Source organism: Pteropus medius, unplaced genomic scaffold (assembly GCF_902729225.1).
Source record: "Pteropus medius unplaced genomic scaffold, Ma_sr-lr_union100, whole genome shotgun sequence".
Taxonomy (NCBI): Eukaryota; Metazoa; Chordata; class Mammalia; order Chiroptera; family Pteropodidae; genus Pteropus; species Pteropus medius.
In genome coordinates, this window is record NW_024344321.1 from 235,469 (window position 1) to 251,282 (window position 15,814).

The window sequence follows — 15,814 nt, forward strand, 5'->3', positions numbered from 1 at the left end:
CGCCTACAGCATCTGGTCTTCTTAGGTGGTCTCCCATCCAAGTACTAACACCAGGCCCGACCCTGCTTAGCTTCCAAGACCAGACGGGATCAGGCTTGTTCAGGGTAGCATGACAGTAGACTCACCCTCCCTTTTGATTGTTCTGTCTAGATAACAGATGCATTGTCTAAGTTCCTATTTGAAAATCTCTTGCTCTGTAACTGCCCATAGTAACCCATAGTAACTCCTGAGGAAAAATTCACCAAACAGCATGGATAAGCCCTACTAAAGCAAGATTGCCCCTGAGCTGGGGGCCCAGATCTTCAGAGCACTAGCTCTTCTGGGACTGCCTGTGTAATAAACCTGAGTTTCCAACTCTCTGAGTGGTGCTTGGTTTCTCGCAGGTCTGATTTCACAACATTTCTGCATCATCATGATAGATGTCAAAACACACTCTCCATCATGTTAGGCTTTCTTCCCTGACCCTGTCATGATTATCTTTATCAACATCAATAATGTTTATTAATCATGTACCATATACTTTGAATAGAACATTGTCCTAAATTCATACTAGGTATTAGTAATAATACAAAAGTACTTGCAATCTAGATGGGAGACAAGATATGTGCACAAAAACGAGGCTGACTTAGTTGTGCCTTCTACCTACTTTTAGTCTTTTGATATGTTATATTGTCATTTTTTAGAATCAGTTTTCTCTGCTGAACTGTGAATAAGAGGGATTAACTTTTTGAAAAAGAAATGCAAAAATGTGTGAAAAGTAGCATATACTAAGTGCCAGTGATGGCTTGTACTACAGGAATTCAGAGGAGAGAACCAATACTGGGCATAGGGAGTGGGAAAGGGATTGGTGAGATCTGAGTTAGGTCTTACGGAAGTGATAGATGAAGAGGAAGTGGCAGAAGGCACTACATGTAAACAAATTCAAAAATGTTTAATCATTTAACAGATTGAAATGGTTAAATTGAAATTATAAATGAGAGCAGTAGGAGATAAAGTTGAGGGGCAGGGACTAGATTGTTTAGGGCTCTGATTCCAGGCTGAGGTATACGAACCATATTCTTGAGGCAAGATGGCCAGCCATTGAAGGCTTTTAAAGTAAGAACTAATAGGTGAAAATCACACTGTAGTATTTTGATGGATTGAAGCTTAACTAGAAGTAGGAAGGCTTGTTTTGATGGTAGAATTACTTTCACCCCAAAACAGCTGTATAGAATAGCATAACTGATGGTGTTAAGTATTTAATTTTTAATCAGATTGAGGTCTTTTGTAGTGTTTAAAAGAATATACTGTAAATATATAAGTAAAAATAAATATAAAGTAAAATGTAAGGGTGAAACAGAAGAATTTAGAAATGAAAATATACAATTAAGTCAAATTAGTAGTTTTCTTTTTTTAGATAAAATTTTGAATAAGTGATATAATCACATAGTTAAAAAATGAAGCAACATTAAATGTATACAGTGAAAAATTTTACCTTTATCATGTCCCCCATCTACCCTTTCTTCCCTACCCCACTGGTAACCACTATTATTAGTTTCTTGTGTGTTCTTCCAGGATTTATAAAAATATAAAAAAATAAAAATACATATTCTTATTTTTTTCTCCTTGTAGTACTATACACAGAAGTTAGCATGCTATATGTACTGTTCCGCATATTGCTATTTTATTTTATTTTAATATATCTTGGAGAGCTGTTCACATCAATAAATTAGTGTGATTTTTTAATGAATTAGGTCAATGCTATCAAAGATACAGGTTCGTCACTTAGGATATTTTAGAAGCAAAGAAAGAAAATGGTCTTAAAATATTTTTAGCCATTTCCCAGTTTGTTTGCTGATTATTAATAGGAATAGAAACAAAGAGATAATGTCACTTGCTGCTCCTTTAAAGCAAGATGGAGAGAATGGAACCATTCATTCTTTGCTGTGCCTTCTGTCTAAATTGACTTGGATTAGATTAGCACTGACTTTTTCCTTGTAAATAAGTCTCTGCTTTTCATAATTAGTTTTTGTTTCTAAGCACATCCTTGAAAAAATATTAACTATCTGCCTGGTTTTTCTGTCATTGTAAATTTGTACTTTAATAAAAATAAAAATTTTTTCTATCTTTAAATTTCTTTTTCCCTTTTTTAAAATTTCAGCCTAAATTAGATTTGATATTGTTTGGAATTAACTTGCCTTTGTTTTCTTGTTTTGGGGTCAAAAATCCCCCACTGTCCATCTGGTTTTCCCTTTTACTTCCATTCTGAGTTTGTTCATTATAGAAAGCTTAGTCTATCTCACTTGCCAGTCTCTCTTTTTTTCGTGTCCTGTTTCTCTTCTGTTATTTACATTTTTCATGTAATTTTGCTTGTCAGCTATATGATTTTAACCTTAGTCTTTTTTTATTTTATTTTGCACTGTTTCTACTTGTGCTCATGCTATAATTTTATAATAAAAGATCAGTAGGAATATACTACTACTTTATGTGTAGCCCAATCCATTCTAATTCTGTCAAGTACTCCTTTTACTCACCAAAGGTTGTCTAAGGTCAATTCCAGCTCACAATATTAATTCTCACCACTCCCCTCAAATAATAATATATAGCTACCACAATTGTTAGCATGCCTCCAAATTCCTCAAACAAAGTATGAAAATAATTTAATTTCCATTAGGACATAAAGTTGATATGTGGCACAGTGGTTGTTTTTGATATGCTTCTTTTGGAGGTAGGAAGGTTCTCACTCTGGAAATCCATAGATAGGATTTTAGGGATCCTGTGAAGTCCCTGAATTGCAAGATTATGTGTGTGCCTGAATTTAGAGGGAGAGGGAGAAGGTTGTTAAGTTTCCTCGAATGCTAATTCCACCAACTTTCCCTCCTCCCTCACAAATGGATAGAAACCACTCACTGAAAAAAATAAAGATGGAATTATGGTAAGGTTAATTTTAGATATTTTCTGCCAATCTTCCTTTTTTTAATGTAAATCTTCCATTCTTTGTGGCTGTACAGCTTCTAAAATGTTTTCTATCTACTGGCTCTTCACTTCTAGATAGTTCTATGATTGGCCTAAGGTTAGCCAGTATCCCAAGGATCTAGGAAACTGATATTTGTTATGTTTCCACAATACTGATTTCAGGAATGTTCTCAGACCAGAATATACTAGCCTGGAGAGTCTGAAAGAGATGTCTTAGAGAACCTAACTGTGCCTTGTATTGTGCATTGTATAACCCTTACACACTAGAGGGGGTCTGAGCATGTTTACACCTGCTTATGAGTACAACTAGAGTAGACTGAGAGACACTGATATATTTCCATGGAGTCTAACATGACTCTCACTTACTTAGAGTTTTCAGTGACAATGCACCCTTCTGGTGAAGGTGTTAGAGTCAAGATATTTGTACTTCTGTCTGTGGAAAATTTGTTTATCCCTCTGAATTAATTCGGATAAATAACCCTGTTTGCTTTTGGATAAATAATCCTGTTTGATTTATTCAAGTGATGTGTCAGGTCTTGCCATCAATCTGTACCTAATATTGATGTTTTTGAATACAGCGGCCACTTGGATTACCATAGCAGTTACTTGATAACCTTGTATTGCATTTATGTTTGTCTATTTTTTCTCTATTTATTTTGATTTTTATCTTTTTGATAATCAGATGTATTAAGCCATACATAGAAATGCTGGTGTGTGTGTGTGTGTGTGTGTGTGTGTGTGTGTGTGTGGCATGTATACATATATAATGCAAAAATTTTTAAAAATCAGCTTATAAACTCTTGTCTGCCTATGAAACCTTGAGGAAGCTTGAATCTTTTCAATATCTCAAATAAGGCACCTGTCAAGTTTACCTTTCTTGGCTGCTGAGCAGAGAGACATGAGCATATGAAGGGAGTATGTTCTAGGGATTGGGGATACAGAAAAGAACAGGACAATATTCCTGTCTTCATGGGGTTTACATTAAATTGGGGGAGTCAGTATAAATAAATATAAATGTAAAGAAAATCTAAAGTAGTAGTGTTAAGAAAAGCATAATCAAAATAAAGGGATGGAAAGTAACAGAGGAAGGAAAGGCAAGTTAAAACTACAATGAGGTACTTTAAAGCAAGATGGAGAGAATGGATCACACTCAGTAGAATGTCTGTAATAGATAAGACATATTAACAAATGTTGGCAAGGATGCAGAGGAACAAGAACCCTCATATACTGCTAGTGGGAATGTAAAATGGTGTAGCCACTTTGGAAAACTGGTGGTTACTCAAAAAGTTAAACGCTATACTACCGTATGACCCAGCAATTTCACTTCCAGGTACCTACTGAAAAATAAAAACATACCCCCATAAAGACTTACACACAAATGTTAACAGCAACATTGATCATAGTGGTTCAAAACTGGAAACAACTGGTGAATGGATAGATGAATGTATATCTACACAAGGGAACACTATTCAGCAACACAAGGGAACAAACTCCTGACACACGCTATGTCCTGGATTAACCTCAAACTTCAAAAACATTCTATAAGTAAAATGATCCAGATACAAAAGAATATGTATCCTATGATTCTATTTACATGAAGTGTTCAGAAAAGGAAAACTTATAGAAAGTAGATGAACGGTTTCCTGAGGCTCAGAGCACAAATAGAAATTAATGTAAATGGGCGTAAGAGATCTTAATTGGGAGTGAAAATGTTCCCAAGTCGATTTATGGTGATGGTTGTGACACTAAAAGTTACTAAAAATTATTTAATTCTACACTTAAAACGAGTGAATTTTCTGATATGTAAAACATACCTCAGTAAGGCTATTAAAAAGAAGGCAATAAAGGAGTGAGTGATTTCAAAGAGGCTGTCAGGGAAGGCCCTTCCTGAGGAGCTGACATTTGAACAGAGGCCTAAAGAAATGAGGAAATGAGCAATGCAGTGCTTAGGGAAGAGTGTTTCAAGTAGAAGTCACCATTAGGGTAAAGGTGCTGAGGAAACTTAGCAATTCAGCCACAGCGAGAAGACCAATGTTGTTAGAGTGAACACCAGGAACAGTGGTGGGGGATAAGGCTGGAGATGTAGGCAGGTGTTGTAGGTCATGGTAAGAAGTTTGAGTTTTCTTTTGAGCATAAAAGGTGGATACTGAAAGAATCTTTAAATGATTTATCTAAAAAAATCTCACTGGCTGCTTTGTAGTAAAGCAAAGGTATTAGGCAAAAAATGGAAATAGGGGATCAGATAGGAGCCCACTGTGGTAGACCAGATTGAAAGTTGGTTTTGGCTTGGACCAGTGGTGGTGATGGAGGTGGTAAGAAGAGATCAGATTCTGGAGATATTTTGAAGGAAGAGCAGACATGACTTAGAAATAAGGGATGAGAAAAAGAGAGGAATCAAGAATATTTCCTAAGCTTTTAGTCTGATATGTCAGGTGAATGGAGTTGCCATTTCTTGAGATGAGACCCTTAAGAGAGGAGCAGATGATCAAGAGTTTGCTTTTATAGCGGTTAAGTTTGGAAAGTCTAGACTTCCAGGTGGACAAGTGGAGTATGCAGTTGGGTAAATGAGTCTCAAGTCAAAGAAAAGGGATTTAAGCTAGATATATAAATTTGGAAATAATTAGCATATAGATGGCATCCAAACCACTGATCTGGATAATATCATCTAGGAACAGAAATCAGGATAAGAAGGAGTTGTAAGAATGAACCGTTAGTGAGGTAGAAGGAAAATCAGGAAGTAGAATGTCTTTGAGGGCAAGTGAAGAGAGTGGTCAAAGTCACTGCTGATCTTGACAGGTAGTCTTAGTGGAGAAACAAGGATGCACCTTGATTGAAGTGGAAACCAGAGAAATGAAAAATGAGGAAGTAGAGAGAGGATACACAAACAACACCTTTGAGAAATTTTGCTATATAGGGAGTGGTGGCTGGAGGAAGGATGTAAGGCTAAGGGAAGGGACTTTTATTTTTATTTTTTGATGGAAAGTATTTTGAAATAGAAAGAAACCAACTAGGACTTGGCTATGATATAAAGGAGGAGAGAAGATGGAAGTTAACTGGGACAAGTTTAATTGATATTGATACAGTACTCCATGACTTGCTTATAGTACAGTTACAACTGTGCTGTGCAATAGGGACCCTTGATAATGAAATAATATGAATCCACTCTGGGAGCTTAGCTTTGACTTGATAGTGGTCCAAAAGAGGGCAGCAGAGCTAGCTAGGAAATAGAGAAATTGCAAGTTGGTCCCTGCAGGGTAATGACTCTGCTATATACTCTTCAAAGATAATAGAGGGAATGTGGTCCTTCTTTCCCAGAACTTGAATGCTAATATCTAACTTAGAGACCCTAGAGGCTACATACTTTGTGACATACTTGAATAATGTGGCCAGGCTTTGAGATCTGGAGGGAAGGAAGCAACTATAAAGCTGACTGAGTATGGAGAGATGGCTAGTACAGAGAGAAGTTGTAGCTATCTTGTTGAAGCATTTAAAGAACAATGATGTTGGATCATTGATGTTATAATTAGACTGATTTCCCTGGAGTTATCACCATCACTATAATTTCAAAAGAGCCATTGATGCTGAATCCCAAAGTCTGTGGAGAATTTTACCAAAAAAGTCAAGTAGAGAGAGACTTAATCTATGATGGAAGGGAGGAAGACACTCCTGCTGTGATTGGAACTTTCATGCGAATAACCACAGATGTAACGTGTATACAGTGCATTACAGTTTACAAAAGATTTTACATTCTTTGTTCTTTTCAGTTTTGATATTCATCGAGATCATTGAGTAAGTATCATCAATATTATTCTCATTTTCATTTTTCAGATTAAAAAAGAGAGGCATAGAGAAAGTTTACCTAATTTTTCCACCATCACACAAAGCAAAGGAACAGCTAAACCAGAACTCAGATTCGGGACTTTTGTCTTTGTATCATTGAATCTACAGAAAGTGATTTGGTGAATATCGAGTGGAAACACATCCCATGTTTAAGCTGAATATGAAGGGGTGTTAAGTTTGTTGGAACATCGGAGATGAAATGGGGTAGCGAGGAACTGTTTTCTATTATTTTAAAAGGATTGTTGATATAAAACAAAAGCAAATTTATTCTATGCAACTTTGAATAGTTGGAACTTAAATGGGGAGACAGAGTCCACTCAATATTAGGAAGAGCTCCACAAAAAAATAAAGAGTTACCTTCTTGAAGTGTTGAAGCAGGGACTAGATGAATTTTTGGCACAGCTTTAGAGAGAAATCTTTGACTTTATAATCTCTAAAATTCTGTTCAAATCAAGCTACTTGAAACATTATGGCTTGTTTGCAAAAGTCCGGATAACAGTAGCACAGTCCCCCAACACTAAGTTATAAGGAAGGAAGGAAGGAAGGAAGGAAGGCTGTTACACTGTACTTCATATTGCACTAATTGCATATCCAAGTATAGACCAATGCAGGGGAGGCGTCGGAAATGCGGGCCGGGCGGGGGGATGGGGTGGTTAGATTAGAAGAGTAGAGAACTATGACTGATCCCATACAAAAGTGAGAGCAATTCACTGTTTCATCAGGCAAGAAAGGGCAACCCTTTAGTTCAGCAGTTGAGAAATCCGTAGCAGCATTCTAGGTGGAATTCACCAGGAGACTGAGATAGTGTCTCAGAGAAGATGGGAGGGGGAAGAATTACACAGGAACTTTGGGGAAGGACTGGTTTATGGGTGGAAGCCTTGCACAGAGGTTTAGTCAGTGGCCAAAGAAGTTATTTGTTCAGGGAAAGTAGTTTAGAGGGAATATATTTTGTGTGGGCAGTAGGTTATAAGGAAAGTGCTTGTCAGGGAGAGGGTTATGTGGCTGGTGACTTGTTGAGAACTTTGGTTTGTAGGTGGCTTGTTTTGCTAGGGCTGTGGGGGTGGGGGGCGTGGTGTTTGGTATAGTGAGAGAGGCCACAGGAGCAGAAGGAAGAGTCCTTGCTTGGTCTTTAAATAAGAAATATATATATTAAAAAATTTAAATGAAAATCTTATATGATTATAAAACCATACATATTAATGTAGAACAATTGGACAATATAAAGAACAAAAAATAAAAAAAGAACAACAACAAAAAAAACCCCTTCGTTCCCTCACTGTTACCAGTTTGGTGTACTCACTATGGATTTGATATAGTTTTTGGAAATTTTTAATGTCTTCTTTGTGTCTAACTTTTTGCTTTGAAAAATTTCAAGCCTATAGAAAAGTTGAGAGAATAGTGTGATGAACACTAGTATACATACCTTCTAAGTCATCAATTGTTAACATTTTGCCACATACACACTTCCTTTTTTTTTTCCTGAGCCGTTTGAAAGTAAGTTGCAGACACCACGACAGTTCATTTTTAAACGCATTGGCATGCACCTCTAAGAATAAGGACTTTCTACATAATAACAATACCATTATCTCACTTAAGAAGATTAATATTAATTCAGTAAGATCTACATATGTCTTACTTATCAATATGTCTTACTATAGATTCTAAGTGCTTTTCCTTTTCTTATTTCTCCAGCTCTCATCTTTGAAAGCAGACCTGCAATCATTTATCTGGCCAGCTAGATTAAAACAACTGTATACTGGGGGAGGTAAAAAAGAGACTGGCCAAGAGCATGGGGACCTGAAAGTCTGTCAGAAGGGCATCTCTTAGAGTCCAGGACTCTTCCTTTCCCCTGAGCTCATCTCAACTGCTCTCCTCTAGGCTATGGCTAGAGCTTTGTTTTTGGATCCCTCCCTACTCCTTTTTCTTGCTCACCTTCCCTCAGTTCCTCTCTCCTTCACCAAATCTTATTTGCACTTCACAGAATGCTAACTTCTGTACCAGGGTCTGCTAACCCCAGTGAACTTGGCCTCTGATCTCAAAAAAGTATGGTAAGGGCAGAGTTTCTCCTTGGTGAGTGGGTTCTTTTCTTGGTTCTGTATCCTGCCTTTAGAAGAATCATGCCCATATGACTGGCTTGTCCATCTGGTGACCTTACCTGGGTATATGGAAACTCTGCAGAAAAAAAAAAAAAAAAAAAAAAAAACACTGCTCCTTAGATAGCCAGTTGCTCTGTCATCATTACCCGACCAGAGCACCAGACGCAGTTTCATAAAGAGAAAACAATCTCCTTTACCTTGAAATTTTAGCTTTATTGCTCTCCTATGACTTTTGTGCAGGAAAATATCTGATTTGCAAACTAAGGGGCACCTGTGCTTGCCTGCTTACCTGCTTGCTTGATTTTTGTTTGAGGCAGTTGGTGGCTATTCTTTCAAGATTGTGCCTAGATATAAGAACGGAAACTTGGAGATCTGTGAGCTAATTTTAACATTTCAGAAATCTTAATGAAAACCACAAATTTACTCTGAATAAGACTACAACATGCTAACTAAAACTAAGTTTATTTGAATTTTATCAACCCATTGTGGCAACCCTGGTTATCTCAGTCTTATAAGTTTATTATTATTATTATTATTATTATTATTATTATTATTATTAATACAAATGGGAAAATTAAATTGTGGTGATTCACAAGTATAATAGCAAAAGTTTCTCAAAGCTTGAAATTTTTGGTACTGAGGATTAAATCAGGTCAGATCAGCATTTGGAAAATAGTAGCCACCATTTGCAAAATCAAACCATTCAAACTCCTAATCTATCACCACACTGTGGCACGGGGAACGGGTCACTTAGAATCTATAGATTCCAGTTTTGGGGACCAAAATACAGGCTTAAGGAAGTATAGTGGTTTTAGTATCCTCACAACTAAAATACAATCAATCAAATTGGAACTTGACTCTTTTCTCTTAACCTGAATTTGATTTCTGTCATCATTTGTTGTAGATAGTTTTGCAAGCTCTCTTTAATCCTATCTTGGAACAAGGTGGGGTGTGAAAGAATACAAACCAAAAAGCATGCTAATATATTTGAAGAAGGAGATTGGGGAACTTGGAGATTATAAAGGGAAATTCTAAATTTTGGGAAAATTACTTCCTTGTAAACCACAACTGTTCCGGGATAAAATGCTGGCTCAGTCTTTAATTCTGAGCAAGAACTGTCTCCCCACCCTCATCCTGTCTTGAATTAACAGTATTCACCAGCTCTGCTCATGAAACAAACATCTTTATGGTTTGGTCTCCCACATAATTCAGGGAGAGAGTATGTGGGACTGATTATACACATTTTCCAATGTAGCTCTTTGTTGAATGTTTATAGTTTTATGCTGAGATCGAGTGATGTGAGTCAATCCTGTGAGTCAGGATGCATGGACAAAACTAAGTGTGGACCTGTGGCTTGAGAACAGGACCCGGTGTGTCTTGGGTAATTGTGCTGCTTCTACTTCCTGAAGCCCCTCCTAGGTGGCCGGCCATCTGGCCTTTCTGGATGTCTTTGTTATCTCATCTTAGTTTAAGCAAGAGAAATAGTTGTAACTTAACAAATGTAGCTTATAGAGACCCATGAGGGCTGTGAATAATAAAGTGTCCTTGGAGATTAAAAGATTAGGAGCCACCAATTTAGCTGGTATATCTTCTTTTGATTTCAGAGGTTTTTGATAGTTAAGTGTGGTTTCACTAAAAGTTGTTAGACAACTACCTCAAATTGAAGTATAACATAGTGACAATTGTTTAAGTTTGGTTCTTTCTCTGTGAAGTTTATTGTTTTAATATTTTGAGGCCATTCTCTAAGAGTTGTGTTACTATTACCTGTCAGCCATTTCACAAACGATCATCTTCCTTCTAACAGACAGACAGACACACACACATACACACACTTCTTTACTAGTGTTCTTTGTTCTCACTTGACTGTCTAGTATCATCCTGCACATCAAGGATTGACAAGAATCCCCACTGTGGGTCTCCCCTGACACTCTATGTCCATAGTGCCATACCTTTTCCTGTTTACACTGTAATTTCCAAGACCATAGTTTTTAGTCAGACAGATCTGAATTCAAATGCTGCCTCTGTCATTTACTAGCTATATGATCTTGGGTATTTTACTGAATGTTCCTGATGCTTTGTTTCCACGTTTATAAAATGGGGATATAGTATCAGTTACCTCACAGTGTGAGATGAGATAATGTAAATAAAATGCTTAACACAATTCTCTGGCACGTAATCAGCACTTTATAAATGCTAGTTTTTATTTCTTTTTATCTCCCAGAGACAATGCATTCCATTATAGGAAATCTCACTAAGTTAATATTTAATGTGTCAATGCTTTTGAAGGTAATTTTCTTAAAAAGAAAGTCAAGGGCAGAAGATTAATGTTAAAGGAATGTGTCTCAAATAGTAGAATCTTACATAGTGTGAATAGCTAGTAGAAGAGAATCTTTTTTTTTTTTTTTAGCATAATGGAAGGAACCCTCAAGAGTCATGATATTAAGTAATTTTTATCCTGTGTTTACCAATAAGGATGGCCTCATGTGCAGCCTTGGAGACCTGAAGATGACCTGAAGGAACATTTGTAGTCTAATGCAAATGAGCAACTCCAATTCTCTCTCCTTCCTCTCTCCCAGAGTCAGGTTTACTCCATTTGCTCCTGATTCCCTCCAGAGTCACTGTTGGCAGTTGGGAATGACAAATAAAGGGACAGTACTTCTCATCTTCCATAGACAGAATCGGTCTGTCCTCTGGTCTCCAGTACTGATTCCCCCCACATACATACACTCCTCTCTTGCCTCTTCCTCAGCTCTTAGAGAATTCCATTCCTATTCTACTCATGACAATAAGGAAAAGAGTGAATAGAATGAGTCACTGTAGTCAAGCTACTAAATTACTAAAATCAAAAAATCAATCAATCAATCAATCAATCACTAAAATCAAGTAGGCTGAGGCATGAAGACAGATTCTATTCTTGCTCTAACTAGCTTGGGAACTTAACCTTTTGAACTCTCCAGTTATGCCTGGAGATTATATATATACGTCCCGTAGATAGCCTTCTGATTACCCCCTGAAGGACTTAGAAGAAAATATTCATGTGTCCAAACCCGCTGACATCCATTAACCAAATCACCAGACATTAGGAAGATTATTGTCTCAGACCAATTTAGAGGCTAAGAATGCAGGACTGATTCTTCTCAAGAATAAACTTCTTACTATAAGAACTCTCAGCTGTTCTTTCTTCTTCAGAACACTCTGGGTATTACTTAGTTGTGTTTCTGGTTTGCAAGACACTTGAACAAATTTTTATCATTTACATTTGGTTGAGGCCTCCTGATTCATATATGCTTGGTGGACAGCAATAGCTGGCTGCTACCAATCTCAGACTTGCTGTGGCTCAGCATCAGGACCAGTGTGTGGGATGAGGCTGGCCATTCGGGGCTGAGACAGTGCCATTTGAACACTACCCTCCCTGGGCTCATGCTTCCTTTAAACTTCAACTGCTTTGCAAATTCTCTTCTAAAACTGGGCTGCGGCAAGAGGAAAGCAGAAGTGGGTCAAGAAGTGGTCTGAATGAGTAGATATGAAACCCAAAAAATAAAACAAAAAACTGCCAGAACTCACTCATCCTTTAATTCCTTCTTCACAAAACCCTCAGACTTCCTTTTCGTAATTTCCTTCTTCTTCAAGGTGACTTTTAAAAACTTTTTATTATGAAAATTTTCAAACATGCACCGAAGTAGAGAGAAGAGTATAATTAATCCCCAACTGCCCACCAACTTCAACAATAATCAACATTTTGCCCATCTTGTTTCATCTCTCTTCCTTATTTTATTATTTTTATTTATGTGTTCATTTATTCGTAGAGTATTTTGAAAATGAATTTTGAGTTTATTATTAATGGATTCTGCCTCTCTCCCAAGTTTAAAATTGAGAGTTGGGCAGAGGAAACCAAGCTTGGTGAGTTCGGCCCCTAGCTCCCCATCATTGTCTCACAAATGCAATTGGGCGCAAATACAACTTCATAGCCTGACATTTATTCTTCCGATAAATGATGTTGACTACCTTCTTTATGCCAGAAACTGTGCTAGCCACTGAGGATAAGAAAAGAGCTAGGATAAGAAACTCTCAGTTTAGTGGGGTAGAAAAACAGCAAAAGAGCAATACTGTTCGTGTGGCCTAATTATTTATACAGGTACTTCGAGGGTGTTAATTTACTTTATAGGTTTCCTTATGTCTGCTTTAAATACAGAGTCCTATATTATCGACTAGGCCACAGAATTAACTTCTTTCTGGAAGTTTCTTTTCAAGGAATCTTAGGTTGGCCTTTTAAAAGCTTTTATTATTTGCTATTTTGAATTTAGAAAAACCAAGCCAAACAAACTTTTCCCACCTGATTTCACCCATAATACCTATAACTTTGAGTGAATTCCTTTCTTCTCAAAGTCCCCAGAATTTCCTAAAGTTCCTGGCCTGCCAGAAAATGATCTTCCTCACTGTCTGCAGAGCTGAGACCCTGTAAGCCAGGTCTGAGGCAAGTTTTTCTGAGAGGACTTCGTAGGCATTTGTTCTCATACAGGATTAAATGAGCAACATTCTCAAAAATGACATTCTAGGGAAGGCCTTGTTTGTATAACTAATTTTTCTATTATATTCTGGTATAAGGGAGAACATTCTTACTGAACCTATGCAAATAATTACTACAATGAAAAGTAAGGAGACTTGGTAAGTTTCTGAATTTTTGGCTGGAGTCTGTGGGTCAGTGGGAATCAGATATCATGTAAAAATGTTTATTTCAGCTAAAAAATAGTGGAGCCTAGTAATTTGTTATGGATTACAGGGAGTTGAAAGAAAAAGAAAGAAAAGTCTTCTTTATATATTCACAATAGAATGTTAAAGCATTAAAATAGAACATGAAAACATTTCAAACAAACAGCCACAAGTTTTCCTCATCAGTTTATGTAGTCCTATATAACTAATTCTTGTCAGGCTGGATCTTGAGTTAGCAATTTCACGAAGCTGTCTGCTTTCTGATTAAAAAGAGTTCTGGAGATCTTGACTCAGTCCACTGGTTTGGTATGAAAGTTGTCTAAGTAATATTAACTCAGAGCCTGTACTGAGTTGTCTACGCTGGCAACCATCAGCCATTTGAAGTATGTAATGCAGTCTTTTTTCATGAGGCTATGATATTGCTCTTCTTTGTCCAAGACATAAATTCTGGCCTGTAGTTTATAGCAGAGACTTTAAGCAAACATTAGAGTAAAACAAAAACCGTGTAGGTGATGGAGTCTTCATTTATATCTGGTAAGTGTCAAATTTAAAAGACTGTGAAGATTCATGATGAGACTAATGCAACTAACAAGAAAATTTGGTTGTTTCTTTGGCATGTAAAACCAGCCAAGTGAGTCATTTCAAAAATATTTTTAAACAAAACATCTCTAAAGATAGTTATTAAGCCTGTTTCAAAGAAGTCAGTGAATGTTACTTATGCTGATTCATAGAAATGGATGAATATAACTTTTACAGAGGATACAATCCAGAATGTCAGTGAGCTGGCACCTTTCCTAGCAGAGGTGTAGGCTGTGAGAAGACAGAGAACTTGGCAAAAGTGTTTATAGGTTAGATGTCATTTTGGGGAGCTCCTTCTGCAGACTTGGTTGGTTCTGGAAGTTCCTGTTGCACCAGTGTGGGATGGCTGTGGTCTCTTTTATTGCTCATATCTCATGAACAAAACTCCTCCAACTTTACAGAAGCTGCCCAAATCACTTTTAGAAACAACAAAATATGGTGCGATAACTCCCCCAGGTGGTTGTCCACCAGGTGGACCCAGGTTATGTAGGGCCTGAACGGGTAAAAGGGGATAAAAGGATTATAACAGCGAAAGATCTGGCAGAGGTTAGAAGTGTTGAATTCTATGGATTGCAAGCATGTTTGTGTGAGTTCCTTTTACAAATGTGAATTGTTGTGATTCTTAATAATAACTTAAAATATCCATCTTAGATGTGCAAGATTGTTTTTGGCATCAGTGGTAACCATTGTTCTCTAGATCCATGAGGAAATTACCTCAACTGAACAAACTATCAGGGACAAGGCAGAGTGTAAGAGAATGATGTGTAATGATGGCTGAGAGTCAGTAAGTCAGGGTCCCATTCTTGTTCTGGCCTTAAGCAAGTCACTTCACTCTCAATTTTATGGTAAAACAGGAGAAATAATTCTAGTTCTTCTTACCTGGTGTAGCAATTGTAAGAGTCAAATGAGGTCATTTATGTGAAAATGAACTAAAATATAAAGCCATATATTTAGGTCCTTAGCAAGCCTAAATAATACCTTTGTATGGATTGGAAGAAAAGCCCCTTTATGAGCGTGGGGTAAACTCTGTGCTAGTTCGTATAATTTGGGGAGCAGAGCATGGGTTACGCCCCATGTTCTCTACTTACCCCCTTGGCTGGCCATGCTTGAGCAGAGGGCATAACCCTCAGAACTATGTCTGCAAGTAGAGTTGCAGAGTTGCACTATGTAATATCATAAAGAAGCATTCACTATCAAGATGTTTGCTGAATGTCTTTAATAGGCTAGATCCCTTTGTGTTTGGTGGGTCAGGGTTACCTGATGCTATGTTCTGCATACAACTGAGCACTCTGGTATCCTAATAGGGGTCAGTTTACACATTGGGTCATCTCAAATAACATGCCCGTATCTGAAAAAAAAATCTCCCCACTGCCCCCAGCTGCCCCTGTCCTGGACTTTTGTGTATCTGGTGGACATGTGAGTGACAAAAACCCTGGGAAAAAAGCTAATGGCTTATTTGGAACCCACAGTAGAGTTGGATTCCTTATTAATAAAACATTGTTCAGCATCTTTACCTTTTTTTTGTTTCCATGTCTCCCATGCTAAGGAACTCTTCATAGCTGGAGAGCCTCAGCCTAAGGCTGAGCTGGATGCTTATAGCCAGTCAACTGTCACTGTGCAGAAGAAACTGCAAC

At 37.4% G+C, this 15,814-nt stretch overlaps 1 pseudogene; it reads right to left on the reverse strand.

Moving 5' to 3' along the window:
• LOC120608115 (uncharacterized) lies at positions 1-121 on the reverse strand (annotated as a pseudogene).
• Positions 122-15,814: the final 15,693 nt, after the last annotated feature.